Source organism: Vicugna pacos, chromosome 2 (genome assembly GCF_048564905.1).
Source record: "Vicugna pacos chromosome 2, VicPac4, whole genome shotgun sequence".
NCBI lineage: Eukaryota > Metazoa > Chordata > Mammalia > Artiodactyla > Camelidae > Vicugna > Vicugna pacos.
Window position 1 is genome coordinate 57,557,821 of NC_132988.1, and position 18,740 is coordinate 57,576,560.

General features: G+C 35.1%; 1 pseudogene; it reads right to left on the bottom strand.

Moving 5' to 3' along the window:
* Positions 1-212: 212 nt before the first annotated feature.
* On the bottom strand, positions 213-955 carry LOC102525937 (tropomyosin-like; annotated as a pseudogene).
* Positions 956-18,740: the final 17,785 nt, after the last annotated feature.

Sequence of the window (18,740 nt, forward strand, 5' to 3'; positions counted from 1 at the left end):
GTTCCCAAAGGTGCCCAGCTGGAATCTCTGGGGAGAGGCAGAGACAGTTTGGTGAAAAGGACACAGGGGCAGTGGTGGGAGAGGCAGTGAAAGGCAAAAGCAGCCTTCCAGTTAAAGATCAGCCCTCGGTTAAAGGTGAACTTCAGCCAGGCTGGCCTCAGGTGGAGTCGGGGTCAGAGGGAGGAGCAGCGGCAGGGTGGGACCGGGGTGCTCTATAATATTTCATTCAGGTCAAGCAGAGTCTGGTCCAGCATCCTGTGTGTACAGAGGTGCTCCTCTTTGGTGTATTTCAGTTTATCTTCAATCATCAGTTGTCTTTTCAGCTTGGCTACTGACCTCTCAGCAAATTCAGCACAGGTCTCTGCCTAATTGAGTTCATCAGTAAGAATCTTTCTCTCTTCCTCGTATTTGTCTTCTTTTTGAGAGTACTTTTCTTCAGCAGCACTCAAGACACTTCAGGTTCTGGTCCTTCAGTCTGGTTTGTTCATCCATCTCTCAGCAACAGGGCTCTACCAGCTCAGTCCATTCCTCTGTGTGTTCAAGTCTCCCTCAGTGATCACCAACTTACGAGCCACCTCTTCATATTTCCTATCTGCCTCTTCTGCAATGTGCTTAGCTTCTTTGAGTTGAATTTTCTGGAGTTTCATATTTTCTTTATCTTTTGAGGCTCAATTTTCAATAACCTACATACCTCTCTTGCTCTCATTAGCAGATTTCTCGGCTTCCTCCAGCTTTTGCAGGACAGGCCAGGTGCTCTTGTGCGCGGTCCAACCCCTCTTCAACTAGCTGGATCCTATGGTTCAAGGAAGCCACCTCAGCCTCTGTCTGTTCTGGGCCACCTTTCTCCCTCAACTTCCTGCTGGAGGCACTCAGCCCTCTCCTTTGCATCATTTGCCTGTGGCTGTAGAGCCTAAATCTTGTGCTTCACCACCTCGATGGTGGTGATCCCTGCCATGATGCCCACCCAGCTCCTGCTAGCACTTGGGTTCCTGCCTCCTTTGCTCGGTGCTGCAGCTGCTTCTCTAGAATCTTGATAGGAATTGTATTGAACCTACAGATGGCTTTTATTAGAATGGATGATTTAACAGTATTAATTCTTTCCACTGAATATAGGAAACCTTTCCATTTATTTTTGTCTTCAGTTTCTTTCATCAGTGTAGTTTTCAGAGTAGAGATCTTTCACTTCCAAGGTTAAGATTATTCCTAAGAATTTCATTGTTTTTGATGCTACCGTAAATGGAATAGTTTTATTTCTTTTTCAGAAAATTTGTTAGTGTATAGAAATGCAACTAATTTTTTGCATTAATTTTCTCTCTTGCAACTTTTTCTGAATTCAATGGTTAGATATAAGAGATTTTGCTGGAAACTTTAGAATTTTTATATATAAAGATCATGTCATCTGCAGATAGACACAGTTTTACTTCTTCCTTTTCAGTTCTGATGCCTCTCATTTTGCTTGCCTGAGTGCTTTGGCAACGACATCCTGAATCTAGGTATGTTTTTAAGTTAGTCTCTCATGGGCAACATATCCTTGGATCTTATGTTGATTAAGAGTGGTGAGAATGGGCATCCTTGGCTTGTTCCTGATTTTAGAGACAAATCTTTCAAACTTACACCATTGAGTATGGTATTAGCTGTGTATTTATCATATATAGGCTTTATTTTGTTGACATACATTCCTTCTATACCTGACTAGTTAAGAGGGGTTTTTAAAAATCATTAATGGATGTTGAATTTTGTCAAATGCTTTTTCTGCATCTAATGGGATGATATGATTTTTCCTTTCATTCTATAAATGTGATATATCATATTGAATACTCTGTGTTTGTCGAACCATTCTTGCATTCCAGGTAAAAATCCTGCTTGATCATGGTAGATGAGCCTTTTTATGTGCTGCTGAATTCAGTTTGCTAGTACTTTGAGAATTTTTACACCTATATTTATATATTGGGAGATAGGTTTGTAGTTTTCCTTTCTGATAGTGTCTTTTTCTGGCTTTAGTACCAGGGTGATGCTGGTCTCATAAAATGAGTTTGGGAATGTTCTCTCCCCTTTGGTTTTTTGGAAGAGTTTGAGAAGCATTGTGTTAACTCTTCTTTAAATGTTTGGTAAAATTCATGAGTGAAGCCATCTGATCCTGGACTTTTTTTCATCGAGAGATTTTTGGTGACTGATTCAATCTCCTTATAGTAATTGGTCTGTTCATGCTTTCTATTTCTTCCTAACTCAGTCTTGGTAGTTTGTATGTTTCTAAGAATTTTTTTCATTTCTTCCAGGTTGTCCAGTTTGATGGCATATAGTTGTTTACAGTAGCCTCTTATGACTCTTTGTATTTCTATGGTATCAGTTGTAATGTCTTTTTTCATTTATAATTGTGTTGATTTGAGAGCTCTTTCTTTTTCCCTTGGTTAATCTAGCTAAAGACTTGTCAATTTCATTTATCTTTTCAAAGATCCAACTTTTTTTTCTTTTCTATCATTTTTCTGTTCTCTATTTCATTTATTTTTGCTCTCATCTTTACAACTTTCTTCCTTTTGTGCTATCTTGGGCTCAATTTGTTTTACTTTTTCCAATTTCTTAAAGCATAGAGGTAGGTAATTCTAATTTCATACTATTGTTGCCAGAGAAGATACTTGGATGATTTCAAACTTCTCAAATTTGCTAAGACTTGTTTTGTGGCTTAACATATAGTCTATCCTAGAAAATGTTCCATTTGTTCTTGAGAAAAATGCCTATTCTGCTCTTGTCAGATAGAACATTTTATATATGTTTGTTAGGTCCATTTGGTCTAGTGTTTTTCAATCCACTGTTTATTTATTGATTCTCTGCCTGAAAGATTTATACTTTGTTGAGAGCAGGACATTAAAGTCCCCAACTATTATTGTTTGGTTCTTTATTTCTCCTTTTAGTATGGTTGGTTTTGTTTTACGTATTTAGGGGCTCTTACGTTGGGCACACAAATATTTACAACTGCTATATCTTTATGATGTAATGACCCCTTTATCCTTACATAAAGACCTTTTTTTCCTTTTAGCATTTTTAATTTAAAGTCTATTTTTTGATATAACTGCCTGTGGGGGGTTTTTGGTTTTGTTTTTGGTTACCATTTGCTTGAAATATCTTTTTTCATCACTTCACTCCCAATCCAGTTGGACTTTTGTTGTTGTTGTTATTATTATTATTAAACATCCTGAATCTAGGTATGTTTTTAAGTTAGTCTCTCATGGGCAACATATCCTTGGATCTTTTTTTAATCCATTCAGCCATTTAATGTCTTTTCATTGGATAATTTAATCAATTTACATTCAATACAATTACTATTTCTGTTTTGTCAACTGTTTCCTAGTTGTTTTTAGACCCATTATTTCTTGTTACTTATCATGATTTTTTGTGTGTGTGTGCTTTGATGTCTTGTGATATCAGTATGCTTTGATTTCTTTACTATGTTCTTTTGTATAATTACTATAATCTTTTCATTTTGGTTACCATGAAGCTACATAAAATATCTTAAACTTTTAACACCATATTTGAAATCAATAACAAGTTAACTTCAATAGAATTCTTAAGCTTTACACTTCTACCTCCCCTCCCTTTAACATTTTAGGTTATTAATGTTAAAATTTACATAATGTTTTATATTACATAACTAAACAGATTATTGTAGTTATCATTTGCAAATATTTTCTCCCATTCTGTAGGTTGATTTTTTGTTTTGTCAAATATTTCCTTTGCTGTGCAAAAGCTTTTAAGTTTATTTAGGTCATATTTGTTTATTTTTGCTTTTATTTCTTTTGCCTTGAGACACATAACCAAAAACTATTGCTCTGATTTGTGTCAGAGTATTTTACAGTTATTATCTTATAGGAGTTTTATGGCTTCAGGTCTTACATTTAGGTGTTTAATCCATTTGGAGTTTATTTTTGTATATGGTGTGAGGTAATGTTCTAATTTCATTGTTTTACATGTAGCTGTCCAATTTTCCCAGCACTGCTTGTAGTAGAGATTGTCTTTTTTCCATTGTATATTCTTGCCTCTTTTATCATAGATTAAGTGACCGTAAGTGTGTGGGTTTATTTTGGGGCTCTTTGTTTGGTTGCATTGATCTGTGTATCTGTTTTTGTGCCAGCATCATGCTGTTTAGATCACTGTAGCTTTATAATATAGCCTGAAAACTGTAAACGTGTTTCTTCCAGCTTTATTTTTCCTCAAGATTGCTTTGGCAAATCAGAGACATACCTGGTTGTTCATGAATTTTAGGATTATTTGCTTTAGTTCTGAGAAAAATGCCAGCAATTTTTAAAGGAATTAAATTAAATCTTCAGGTTTCTTTGGGTAGTGTAGATATTTTAACAATATTAACTCTTCCTATCCAAAAACATGGGCTATTTTTCCATTTCTTCCTGTCATCTTCAATTTCCTTCATCAGCAAGTTATAGTTTTCAGAGCATAGCTCTTTCACTTCCTTTTTTAAGCTTATCCTTAGGTATTTTATTCTTTTTGATATGACTTAAGTGGGATTTAAAATTTTTCCTCCTCCTGGTAGTTCTTCATTAGTGTATAGAAAAGCAACTGATTACTGTATATTAATCTTGTATCCCACAGCTTTGCTTAATTCCCTTATAGTTCTAATGGTTTTGGGGTAGAGACTTTAGGGTTTTCTATATAAAGTATCATGTCATCTGCAAATTCTCTTCTAATTTTGATGCCTTTGATTTCTTGTGTGATTGCTGTGGCCAGGACACCCGATACTGTGAGAAACAGAAATGGTAAGAGTGAGCATCCCTGTCTTCTTCCTGAATTCAGAGGAAAGGCTTTCAGGTTTTCACTGTTGAGTATGATGTGGCTGTGGGTTTGTCATAAATGGTCTTTATTTACTGAAATATGTTCCCTCTGTACTTGCTTTGATTAGAGCTTTCATCATGAGTGGAAGTTAAATTTTGTCAAATGCTTTGCATGTGTCTATGTGGAGCTGAGTTGTGGAGCAAGATAGGGCCAGAGCAGGCACTCAGCTGTTTGGGGAGACTGGTGGGTCATTGTGGGAAACTAGCCAGAAGCCCCCTCTCCCACCCCATAGTTTCAGTCTGCTTCCTATGCCTTGTTTTAGAAGTAAGCAAGTGTGTGTGTGCTCTTCATGAGGGGAATCTAGGTTTCTTGTAACCTCACTGTCAGTCCCACTGGTTTTCAAGCCAGCTAAGTGGACTCATCCTCCTGGTGTCAGACCCCAGGTTTGGGGCACCCGATATGTGTTTCAAACTGCTTACTCCCTGGGAGGAATTTTGAGCTTGTGTAATCCCCCAGCTCTTCTGTGTCCCTGCCCAAGGGCACAGGTCTCAACCTGATTGCTTCTCTTTCCTTCCTACCCAGATTTTTGTGGATCTTTCTTACAGCCCTGGTTGTGTAAGAGTCTTTTTGCCAGTTGCCGGTTTGTCTTTGGTGAGAATTGCTCCACATGTAGATGTCTTTTTGATGTATTTGTAGGGGTATGGGTGGAGGTGTAGTGGAGTTCTCCTACTCCATCATCTTGAGCTTTTCCTTTCATACTGCTTTTATTATTATGGCTTTGTAGTTTAGCTTGAAATCTAGAACTGTGATACCTCTAGCTTTGTTCTTTTTTTCCATGATTTATTAACTTTTTGAGACCTTTTGCAATTCCACACCAATGTTAGTATTGTTTCTTCTGTTTCTTTGAGGAATGCCCTTGGTATTTTGAGGGAGAATGCACTGAGTCTAGATGGCTTTGGATAGTATGATCATTTTAACAATATTAATTCTTCCATGAATACAGGATGTCTGTCGATTTGTTTGTATCTTCTTTGATTTCTTTTACCAATGTCTTGTTTTCACTGTACAGATCTTACACTTCTTTGGTTAAATCGATTCCTAAGTAATTTACCTTTTTGATAGGGTACAGTGTTCTATATTTCATCCTCACATGTTTTCATCATTAATATAAAGAAATGCATCTGATTTTTATGTTGATTTTGTGTCCTGCTCTTTACTGAAATCATTGATTAATTCCAACAGTTTTTTTTTCTGTCTTACTCTTTGGTATATTCTATATATAAGATTATATTATCAGCAAATAGCAACAATAGTACATTTACTTTTTGATTTTGATGCCTTTTCTTTGCCTTGCCTAATTGCTCTAGGTAGGACTTCCAGTAATATCTTTACTAGGAGTTGAGAGTGGGCATCCTTGCCTTGTTTCTGATCTTTTGAAAAATACTTTGAATTTTCCTACATTGAATATAGTGTTAGCTGTGGGTTTGTTGTGTATGACCATTGTTATGTTAAAGTGTGTTTCTTTTATGTCCAATCTGTTAAAGATTTTTATCAAATAAGGATATTGTATTTTATCAAATACTTTTTCTGTGTCTATTGAGATAATCATGTGATTTTTATCTTTCATTTTATTGATGTGATGTTTCACATTTATTGATTTGCATGTGTTGAACCATCCTACATCATATGGACAAGTCCCACTTGGTTATGGTGTACAGTTCTTTTAATGTGTTCTTGAATTCAGTTTCCTAATACTTTGTTGAGAATTTTTGCATATCGATGCAAATTGGATGGATATAGTCCATCAGGGATATTAAGCTATAGTTTTGTTTGTTTGTTTTGTGGCATTCTTATCTGGTTTTGGTGTCAAGGTACTGCTGGCTTCATAGAATATACTCTGAACTATTTTCTCCTTGATATTTTGGAAGGGTTTGATAAATATTGGTCTTATTTCTTTAAATATTTGGTAGAATTCTCCAATGAAGCTGTCTGGTCCTGGAGCTTTCTGTGTTGGGAGTTTTTGAATACTGGTTCACTCTCTTTAGTCATTATTGGTCTGTTAGGATTTTTCTATTTCTTCTTGATTCAGTTTTATTTAATTGTGTGTTTCTAGAAATGTATCCATTTCTTCAAGGTTATACAATTTGTTGGCATATAACTGTTCATAGTAGCCTCATGAATCTCTATATTTCTCTAGTATCAGTTACAATGTCTCCATTTTTATTTCAGATTTTATTTATTTGAGTTTTTTTTAAGTCAGTTTAGCTAAAGATTCATCAATTTTGTTTATCTTTTAGAAGAACCAACTCTTAGTTTCAATAGTCTGTTCTATTGTTTTTCTGGTCTCTATTTCATTTATTTCCACTGTGATCTTTATTTCCTTCCTTCTAATTTCAGGCTTACTTTGTTATTTTTTTTCTGGTTCCTTGAGGTGTAAAGTTAGGTTGTTAATGTGAGATCTTTCTAATTTTTCATATGTGTTTATTGCTATAAACTTTTCAGTTAGAACTGCTTTTGCTGCATCACACAATATTTGATAGGTTGTACTTCTGTTCATTTGTTTAAAGATAATCTTTGTTTCCTTTTGATTCTTTTCTTTGACTCATTGGTTGCTCAGAAGTGTGTTGTTTAGTTTCCATATATTTCTAGATCTTCTTACATTCCTCTTGTTGATTTCTAGCTTCATACCATTGTGGTCAGAGAAGAAATTTGGTATGATTTCAATTTTCTTAAATTTGCTAATATTTGTTTTGTGTCCTGTTATATTATCTATCCTGAAGAATGTTCCATGTGCACTTGAGAATGTGTATTCTGTTACTCTTGGATGGACTGTTTTATATATATGCATTGAGTTCATTTGTTCTAATGTGTGGTTTCTTTCCAATATTTGTTGATTTTCCATTTGGACAATCTATCCATTAATGGGGTATTCAAGTCCCCTATTATTGTATTGCTGTCTATTTCTCCCTTAAAGTCTGTTCGTATTTGCTTCATATTTTCAGTGCTTGGGAGTTGGAAATGTATTTATTTATAGGCAGTTGTATCTTCTTGATGTATAGACACCTTTATAATTACATAATGACCTTCTTTGTCTCTTGTTGCCCTTTTAGGCTTGAAGTCTATTTTGTCTAGTATAAGTATGACTGTGCTTGCCTTCTTTTGGCTTCCATTTGCTGTAAATATTATCTTCAATCCTTTTACTTCGAGCCTACATGTGTCTTTAGAGCTGAAATATTCTCCTGTAGGCAGCATTTAGTTGAGTCTTTTTTTTTTTAATCCATGTAGTCACTCTGTGCCTTTTGATTGGTGAGTTCAGTCCATTTACATTTAGGGAGATTATTATGTAAGAATTTTCTATGGGTATTTTATCTTTTGCCTTCTGGTTATTTTGTCTCTCTGGTGGTTTTTTGTTTGTTTGTTTATGTCTGCCTTTGTAACTTGGCAGTTTTCCATGGTGATTTGCTCAATCTCCCCTGTGTGATTACCATGAGGTTTACACAGAACGTCTCATAGATCCTACAGTCTCTTTTATGCTGATAGCAATTTATTTATCTTCATTTGTTATAAAGATGCCATCTTTTTACTGTTTTTTTATATTTTTGATGCCACCAATGATCTCTTTTTATGCTGTGATTTTGTTGTGTTTTTGTAGTAGCTATCGTTATTTTTAATGCTCCTTGCTTTATCCTTTATACTGTAATTGAGTGTTTAATATACTATTCTAAAAAAGAGTTTTCTAATTCTGACCATATTATATAAATCTGAGTTTTGTGTACTTTCATGTTTTTCAGCTTAAAAGAGTTACAGTTTTCTAATTCTGACTTATGTATCATATAAATCTGAGTTTTGTGTACTTTTCCTTCAATTTAAAGAGCTACTTTCAACATTTTTTGTAAGGCTGATCTAGTCATACTGACTCCCTTAGCTTTTGTCTGGGAAAGCCTTTATTTCTCCTTAATGACTGAACGGAACATTTGACAGAGTATTTTTGGCTGACAATTTTTATCTTTCAATCTTTGACTATGTCATTGTATTCTCTCTTGAGCTTCTGCTGAGAAATCTGCTGATAGCCTAAGGGGAGGTCCTTTGTAGGCTATCTTCTTTTATTCTCCTGGCTGCCTTTAAATTTCTTTATTGTTGACTTTTGATAGTTTTAATGTAATGTGTCTTGTAGAAAGTGTTTTTTTTTTTCATTGAGATAATAAGGTGTTTTATTAGCTTCGTGGACTTATATATCCAGTTCCTTCTCCAGGTTTGGGAAGTTCTCACCTATTGGTTCTTTAAATATGCTCTCTGTTCCCTTCTTCCATCTTTCTCCTTCTGGGATACTCATTAATTTTATGTTGACACTTCTAATGGAGTCTGATAGTTCTCAGAGTTTCTTCACTTTTAAGAATCTTAGTTCTTACTCCTTTCCACTGGAAACATTTCTATATCCCTATCCTTGAGCTTTCTTATTCTCTCTTCCATCTGACTTGCCCTATTTCCAGTGTTTTCTAATGCATTCTTCATCTCATTTATTGAGTTCTTCAGCTCAAGAATTTCTGTTTGGTTCTTTTTTAGAATTTCAATCTCTTTGATAGAGTACTCCTTCTGCTCATTAATTTCATTTTTGAGATCGCTGTATTGCCTTTATGAATTTTGTTGTAGCTCATTGAATTTCTTAACATCTATTTTGAATTCTCTGTCAGTTACATTGCAATAGTCCATGTCTTTGGCTTTGATTACTAGAAAATTATCATTTTTTTTGTGATATCTATTATTGTGACTTTTCATAATGTTTGATTAAAAGTGCCTCTGCCACTACATCTGAAGTAGTGAACATCTTTTTTTTATTTAGGTAAGGCTTTGTTTACTTAGATTCTAACAATTCAACCGATTGGTAATTAGGAGTCTTTCATTTTCCAGAATGTGGTGTTATAACACACGTTTTTGGTTTGTCTTATCAAAGCTGACTCAGTGCTAAGGTTGGGAATGCACGTAAAATAAGCTGGAGAGAGAGAAAAAGAGCTTGATGGCAGATCGGGGCTGAGGTGTGTACTTAGCACTTTAGGCTTTGGGTGAGCCCACAGCTTGGTAAGGGGATCTTTGAGTTGTAGTCCCAGATGTCTTTGGGCCATCCTTTTGCCAGAATCCCTGTGCAGACATTTTTAGTTCTCTTTGTTAGGTTTCCCCCTTTCCTTTCCTTCCCCAAGTCACTGTGATCTGTCCTCAGAGAGAGCAGTGAGTCCCTTCAGCTGTAGGCAGGTGTAGCTTGTTAAACCCCTACTGACCCTCTTCACCGTCCACCTCTTCTGCCATAGAGGTCATGGTGGCCCACTGTCTCCTCTGCTACAACTGCCTCTGCCACTCCCATCACCTCCACCACCACTCTTCTGGATTCTCTAGTCAGGGTTTCTAGTTGGTCAGGACTGGGTACTACACTCAGCAGTAGGCAGAACTATGAATTAGCTTCCTTGCTCTCAGAGGCAGCATAATGGAATCCAGGATTTACATGGCTCATGTTTGGGGAACCCTAATCAGGCAAGATTATCTACTGAATATCCTGGTTAGCTGGGGTTGCCATCCTTGCTCTGCAGACAGGGAAAACCATGGGCTGTGCTCTCTGTTCAAGTGCCACTGTTAACAGGGTTGTTGGATGGGCTATGCATCTTTCCATGTGCTCTGGTATATAAGATTGGCCTTTATTTATTATTTTCTGTGGTGATAGGTGCCAGAGGCTTCAAATTCCTCTAGTGTTCTTGTTTTGGTCTCATTTGTTGACCATGGCTTCTGTAAGTACACTTCAGAGAGTCTATACTTTGCAACAATTTTAGCTGTAATCCACTGTTATTTTGGAGCCCTACTGGTGCAGTGGTAAGTTGTGAGAGAGGGAAAGTGTTCTGTAATATGATAAAATCTCAGTCCTTTTTTCCCGGGCTATGAACTTCACAAGAATTTCTTAGCTTCTTCCCACACCTTAATAAGAGAAAAGCTAGAGGGGGCTGGAGTGGGAAAAACCCTTCCCCTAGATGGTATAAATTTGCAGTAAAATATTTTTCCTGGAGAATAGACTTTGTTAGGGAGAATGCTCTGGACATATTTTACAATGATTCTTATTCTCCTTGGCCAGGAGGAGATCATTCTCGGATCTTTTTCATATGAACTTGGTAGATTTCCTGGATGTAAAATTCATGAAAGTATGAGGTCCTCCCAAGACTGTGTGCCTGTGAGTGTCTTACACTTATACTCATCTATACAATTATACTCATCAAACTCCAACAATTCATTAAAATTACAATTTAAGTATTATTCCTGTCGGATTGTCTCTCTAGTGGTGTCTGCTCCAGGAAAACTGATTTTGGCTGTGATTCTCTAGATTTGATTGTTTTCCTATTTCAGGGTTACTGTTTGCCTTGCAACCTAGTTGTGTTGATCTGGGTCCATGAGAGATCATTGGTTTTCAGTTTGTTTAACTTTTCCTTACCGTCAGGGTTGAAATGGTAATTTCTAAGAGCTTTACAAGTTGGAGCTGAAATAATCTTTCAATTATATATTTTATTTAAGGAAGTTTCCTTGAATTTTAGTTAGCTATGTATTTTATCATAAATATCGGTTAATCATTATCAAGAACTTTTTTTAGACACTAATTAAATATGTGATTTTTTTCTAATTGTTTTTCTGATGGACTACATTAATTTTTCTGATGTTGAAAATGCACCTTTGCATTCTTGGTATGAAGTCGTCACGATTATGATATATTTTGTTTAATTTTGGTTTGATTGCCTAATATTTTACTTTTATTATTTTTCTTCTATGGCCATAAGTAAAATGGATCTAGGATTTTCTTTTTGCTTCTTGTTTATAAGTAAAATGGGTCTATATTTTTCCTTAATTTGGAAACCTGTTTATAATAATCTTATAAGTGGTACTTGGAAGCTTTGGATTTTTTCAAATTTCTACAATAATAATTTGGGAATTAACTATTCCTCGTGAGATTGGTAGAAACTTGTACCCTTTCAACACCAAGCTGTGAGGTTTAATTGTAAATGAATAGATCCAGTGACTGTAGCCCTAAGCCCTTGCTCCTAGCACTCCTGTGAACCACATCTTAGACAACTGTCTTGGGAATTACTTCTAGGAGTTGGATTATAAATACCATGAAAAGTTTGCACGTTTATTCATAGTGGTGATATTCTAAATGTAAAGAAATCCAGCGCCTGGTAAGTCTGCTTTGTGTGACTTGCCATAGTCGTGTGCTTTTCTAATTGCCTAAGAACCCACACAGATTCTGTAGGATGACTACAGTAGACAAAATGAATTTGAAAGATTTTAAATGATATATGTGAAATACTGTGACAGGTTTTTTTCATATATATTATCTAATTTAGTCTTTAACCTTTTGTGGTAGGAATTATTAGCCACATTTTCACATATGAGAAAACTGAAGATTTATAGAATTCCGTGGCTTTGCCAGATCTGTATAACCAGTAAGCTATGCAGCCAAGGTTCAGAGTTACTTTTCTCCCACTCCAGAGCTGCTGCGCAGTGGCCACTTTTTCTGTGCCACACAGGTACATTATCACTGTGATAACTTACACTGGTCCTGTTTTTCTGTCTCAAACTTCTGTTTCGAATATAGGGTGATTGCTCAGATTATTTAGAAACCTTTCTTAATAACTCTGATAGAAATAATTTTTCTCTTTTCTGTATTTATATAGAACAGCACTGTCTGATAGAGCCATCTGGGCCTCTTACTGGCCATGTGACCTGGGGACAAATTGATAATCCTTATTGTTCTCAAAGGTAAAATAGGAATAATAATATGAATATCTACCATAGGCTTGTTGTGAGGATTACATAAGAAAATCCATGTTTTTGTTTTTTTCTTTATTTTTAACTTTATGTGTATTTCTTATTCATGTTAAGCATTTAACATCATGCCTACATACATAGAACATCACTCAGTAATTGTTAGGCATTATTAAAATTAATAAGAATCTGTTTTGGGTCACTAGACAGAGCTCCTAACCAGTATTTCTATGTGAATAAATGAAACGTAATTTAAAGACCTGAGTATAAGTAAATGATCATTTCGCCTTTATGTCCTAAGTGCAGAGCACACAATCTGGCGGATGGTGGGGAACCATACATATAGGTGGGTTACATATGCACGGACGTAGCTGGTTATGCATGTACTGTAATAAGGCTGTCAGAATGGCTTCATTCAGGAATACTAACATTGTCCTGAATAACAACAACAAAAAAAGCAAAGTTCTTTAAAGTGTAGATAATTCTTCTGAGTGATTGTAACCCTATTAATTTTAAATCTTATATTCACTATTTTACCTGCTCCAAAGCATGGAGGAGGTTTTTCAACATCAGCACTTTCAGTGGAAAATTGAGAATCTATTATTACTAATCTAGGCTTTAAGGCTTTCATGCATATGTTGAGAGGAAGCTTAACAGGAGGAGGTAATTTATAAGGCTGCTATCTCATTTAGGAATTACTGGAGAGAGAGAGAATTGGAACACCTTGACCGTACAATATAATGAAAACAAAATAGCAAAGACTTTGGCTAGTTGTATTTTTTTCTGTCCTCTATCTGATATACTGCTCAAATGTTAAGCCATGCCATTTTCCTGCCAGCTCTGTTTGTCAGCTAAGCACAGCATCAATACTCTGTTACCAATACTGGTAAGAGGCAGTAGTTTCAGTTCATCATAATATACTATCATCAAATATCTTGGGAAACTGTTTTATCACCTCCTGCAGTTGAGTGGTTCAAGTAGTCCTAATAATGTGAATAATTCCTCTCTAGTAAGTATTTGTACAGTCTCCTTTGAAAGATGAATGTAATCATCTTTGGGGCAAAACCAAATTGCGTATTTCCAATGACTCCAATTTTATGTTTTATGTGATAGCATGATTGTCCTAATCTATGTAATAGGCTTATCTGTCATGTGAATGAGTTGATGTGAATGGCTGTGTTGGTTCCTGAACTTCATTATAAAAGATGCCTCTGGAAACTTCTACATTCAGACCTTGTTTCTGAAAGTAGGGGTTGATGTAACTCTTATTGATTAGATGAGATGTTAGTTTAAGTTGATTACAAATATCCTACATCAACTTTTTGTGTTCTACTAATTATGTTGATTATCTTTCTGACTTTTTATTATGACTCAGGTCGTAGATTATGTTTATTCTTTTAATTTCAACAATATGTAATATTATTATCCCGCTAGCCTACATCTGTTCTTAGGCAATTATAAATGGTAGGTTTTCATTTTAGTTTCCACACACAAGACAATCCTTCAATATACTGTTTAAAATCTTTATATTCAGTTTTTGGAAGTCTGCCGGTTGGCCATGTGATTTTTGTTCTTTGTTTTGTTTGTTTGTTTGTTTATTTCTTTGTTTGTTTCTTGCCAATAAATATTCCTTATTTTAAAGAACTTAAATACAGAACAGTGATTATGGCTAGTGAGGTGGTGCTACAGTTTTATCAAATGTACTCAAGTTAAGTGATACTTGGATCCAAAAGCTGTCAGGTAACACTTTTGAGCCATCTGTTCTGTTTAAGGATAAAACTCTTATCAGCCTCTGACCTAAGGTATCCAGTATAGACTCTTTAATGTCAGCCATATAGTTGAATTTCTGGGATGTGGTTATATTTCACTGTTCAGTAGATTTCAAGACTGTGTATGTATGTATATCCCTCCTTATTTCTAGCTCTTTTTTAATAGAAAATATATATAATGTTGAGTCCGAACTGGCATAAGAGATAAGAACACCTTCCACGTGGTTTCTAGCTAAAAATTAACCTTACTTAAATATTTCCTTTTTCATGTATAAGAACCTGCGAAGGGAAAAATAAAATTAACCCAAACAATAGCAATGCATCACAACATGCAAAAGCATCTTCTAGCATCATTTTGTTTTTTAATTTTAGTCACATGATTACCCGTGTATTATAAATAATGCTTTTAGATGAAGCAATACCCTTTTCTATTGTGAAATTAGAGGTCTAGGGGAGACCTACACAGGAGACTAAACCAAGTGCTACACTTGGCTAAATTATAATTAAATTACTTTTCTGTGATTATAACCATAACCAAAGGGTTTGTAGATGATTGCAAACAGAATTTAAAAGTGGAGTTTATGCATTCTCATTAAGTCTTCAAAATAATCTCTAAAAGTTAATACCATCACTGATTTAATTAAAAAAATCAATACAGTGGTTTTTGACATTCTTTATAGAAAAAAAGAGTTCAGAATCAAAAGGAAACTCTTCCTGTGGTCAGGAAAATGGATTGAATCTTAAATCAAAAGGTCATACTACATATAAATTATAAAATACATTGGTCATTTCAGCTTTTTGAAATCACATTATATAAAAGCATACAACATATGTCCATGAATGACTGAAAAATTGTGCTGAACACTGGAATTTGATACAACACTGTAAAATGATTATAAATCAATAAAAATGTTTAAAAAGAAAAGCATACAACAGAAGAGCACCATTTACTATGAAGTTGTAAAGTTACAGACAATATCTGATTAACTCAAATAAATAATATTAAGGTATACTTTTAAAGCCTGCAGTAGCATTTTAAGTATGTTCTTTCCTATTGGCTGTTATGGATGCCAAACAGATACATCTTCATGCACTGTTTCAGATACTTGAGTAGCTATTCTGATTCATTCATCTTCCAGCCATTTTAGAAAACTCCATATGTGTATATGTGTGTGAGAGAGACAGAATTTAGAAGAATTTTGTATTTTTTGTGTTGTTACAAAATATATAGAATCAAGAAACAATTTCATAAGTTATAAAGTCAAAACCATGAGATATATTTTGAACTCTGATAAGTTGTAAAAAAAAAAATGAGGCTAAAGAGTACAGTCTAGAATGAACAGATTCCATACATGTCTTGAAATGAAACAACAGTATCATATTCCTGTAATGGTGCCTGGGATATTGTACATTGTCACTGTATATCAGAAATGGGGAAAATAGCATGGGGGCAGAGGTTGTGGAAATAGAAGTGATGTCACCTGGATGATGAAGTAAGTGGCTTATTTCCCTTCTCCCAGTCATCACAACTGCAAGGACCTAGAAATAAATCACATTGCTTTATGCCCAGTGTGAATATATGTGTAAAACAATCTATCACCAAGACAGCTTCAGAACAAATTAATGTCATAATGAAAGCAGTCAAGTACCACACAACATATTTGTTGTTTTAAAATTTATTTTGCAGAAGAATTATGCATATTTTTCCAATTGCCATGCTTATCAATCTTTTCTCAGAATATTAGTCAAATGGTGAAATTTCCATTAAATAAAATCACTGATCTTTTTGGGAAATCAAGAACCACAAAAGAAATTATACTATGGCATTCAATATTACTAAAAATTATAATTTCCACAGTAATTTGCTATTTATTATCTTTCTCAGTAGATTTTTTGTTTTAGAGAATAAAAATATTGAAACAAATGTTAATAATCTCAGACCAATATATATTAGAATACATCAAATTGTATTTTTCCCCCCAAATTAGGATCTAGCTGAGTTCATATTCCAATTCCCTTGCATTCCTGAAAACAAGATTTTGGAAGAGACAATTTATGGTAGGGTTATTCCTTACTCACATATTATTTAGGTATACATTATTAACTACAAAATGAAATGTAATTCCTATAAAAATTTAAGACAGATAAATTTCTAGTTCTCATTTAATTTCAGTTCTTTCTGAATATTTAAGAATCTTTAAATCAGCTGTTAATTTTTTGTCCCTACATGGAAACATCCAATTTTGCAATTACCTTGTTGTGTAAATGTAAGGCAGCACAAACATATCAAATTCAACGTATGTATCAATATCCTCAGAAAATAAAGGAAAGAAATAATAAGATAATCTGGTAACAAGGTTACTTTTCATCTACTGTATGTTTTCCTTATGTTACTTTATTGATCCTCTGCTTTAAAAAATATAACATGAAATTACTTCTCAGCATTTTTCCCAGTTGCCTTCAAGAAATGAGAACTAGGATGTCAGATTTTCTAGGTGGTTATCTGGAAATGCTGAAAGTGCTTTCCTCTCAGGGTTTTATATTTATTGATCCAAACATCAACAATTGTTCTAAAAAACCTTTGGAATGAGTAGTCTTCTGGTTTGCTGACATTGATCATTGCTCAGATTTTCTTTCCCAGCTGTATCGATGGAATTTTAAGAGTAAAGGAGATTGAGGCAGCACATGTATGCTTGAATCATTCTGCCTTCTTCGGAGTAAGCCTAACTCTGGAGGGAAGCATAGTATAAATGGAAAGATCAAGGGTCATGAAGTCTAGTTCTGTTAAACATACCTGTTGTGTGTCCCTGGCAAGTTACCTAACCTTTCTGATCTCATCTATGAAATGAGTAAAACAATAGCAAACTTACTAGGCTGCTGTAAGCTGAAAATGAATGCTATGGACTGGATGTCCAGTCCCCTCAAAGTTAAATGTTAAAGCCTTAACCTCCATGTGATGGTACTTGGAGAAGGGGACTTAGGAAAGTAATTAGGTTTAGATGAGGTCTTGATGGTGGGATCCTATGATGGGATTAGTGACCTTGTAAGAAGAGAAACAGACCACAGCTTGTTTACTCTCCGCCATATGAGAAAACGGAGGACACAGCTGTCTGCAAATTAGGATTTGAATCAGCTCTCACCTTGACCTTAGACCTCTGGGCTTCTAGAGCTGCAGGAAATAAATGTCTGTTGTTTAGGCCACCCAGTCAGTGGTATTTTGTATTAGCAGCCAGAACTTACTAGAACAGTGAGGTAATGTTTGGAAAGCATGATCAGATGAATTTTATGTTCAAGAGGAAGTATGCTCGTTAGATTAAACTAGTGAAGTTAATGGGGCTACAGTGAAAGTTCTCTAGAAGGAAGCGTGATAGCCCACATTCTAGCTCACTTACTCAGGTGGGAGAAGCTTCTCTGTGTTAATCAACAGTTGCTATCGTGTCATCACTTCTGTGGGAAATTCACCAGGTCTGGAAGAGGGTGAACTGTCTTCATTCAGTTCCATGGTAGCATGCCTTGAGAATGATAGCTTTGACTTCTGTTTTTGAGTTACGCTACTTGGAACTACAACTGGGTTCTGAGCAAGATCAAATTTATTGTAAATAAATAGTTGGTGGATATGTTTGTGATTCTGTTGGTGAAAGAACTTGGCACAGATTGAGATTTGAAAAAAATTTGGCAATGATAATGTATATTGTTAGAGAAGTGGGCTTCTTTGTTTAGTTGGTTGGGAGTTGGCTGTTTGTTTTTATACTATGGTGCAATTCAGGTTTTCTAAGACCCCAAACTAGTTTATATTTTCTATCATCCCTGCCACGTGTGTAGATACATCCTAGAGCTGGCATGACAAATGTAACACATGGGAAAAGAACAAGAAAAAAAGTATAAATTACTTAAGAATATTATGTGTGATTGAATTATTTCTTTCTTGAGGAAAAAATAAAGAAAGTACACTTAAAAAGACCTGATAATAAAGCCTAAATAGAGTCAAGCCCCAGAATGCAATTGAAATCCAGGAATAAATGAATCAGTGCTGCATTTAAATGGGTATATCGCCAGGGAAAAACCTCTGGCCGTGGGGAATGTGACTCAGTGAGAAGAAAGGCAATCACAGACAGCACCTTTTCAGTCATCCCCCTTTCTCTTCCACGTTGATCTACACGTGGTTTAATGCAGTTGTAAGTGGCTGTTTTGAAGCACTTCCTACTTCTATGAATATTTGGAATATAAAATTCTGAAAGTGAAATAGTGGAACAAAATTGAGATTGTAATGATAAAACTATACCCAATATTCCAAGTTACCCACCATAGTGGGTTACCACTTCTTAATAATGAGAAAGGTGATAATGAATGTGGGTAATTGTGGAGAAGTAGTACTCACCATTCAATAAACTGCTCCTA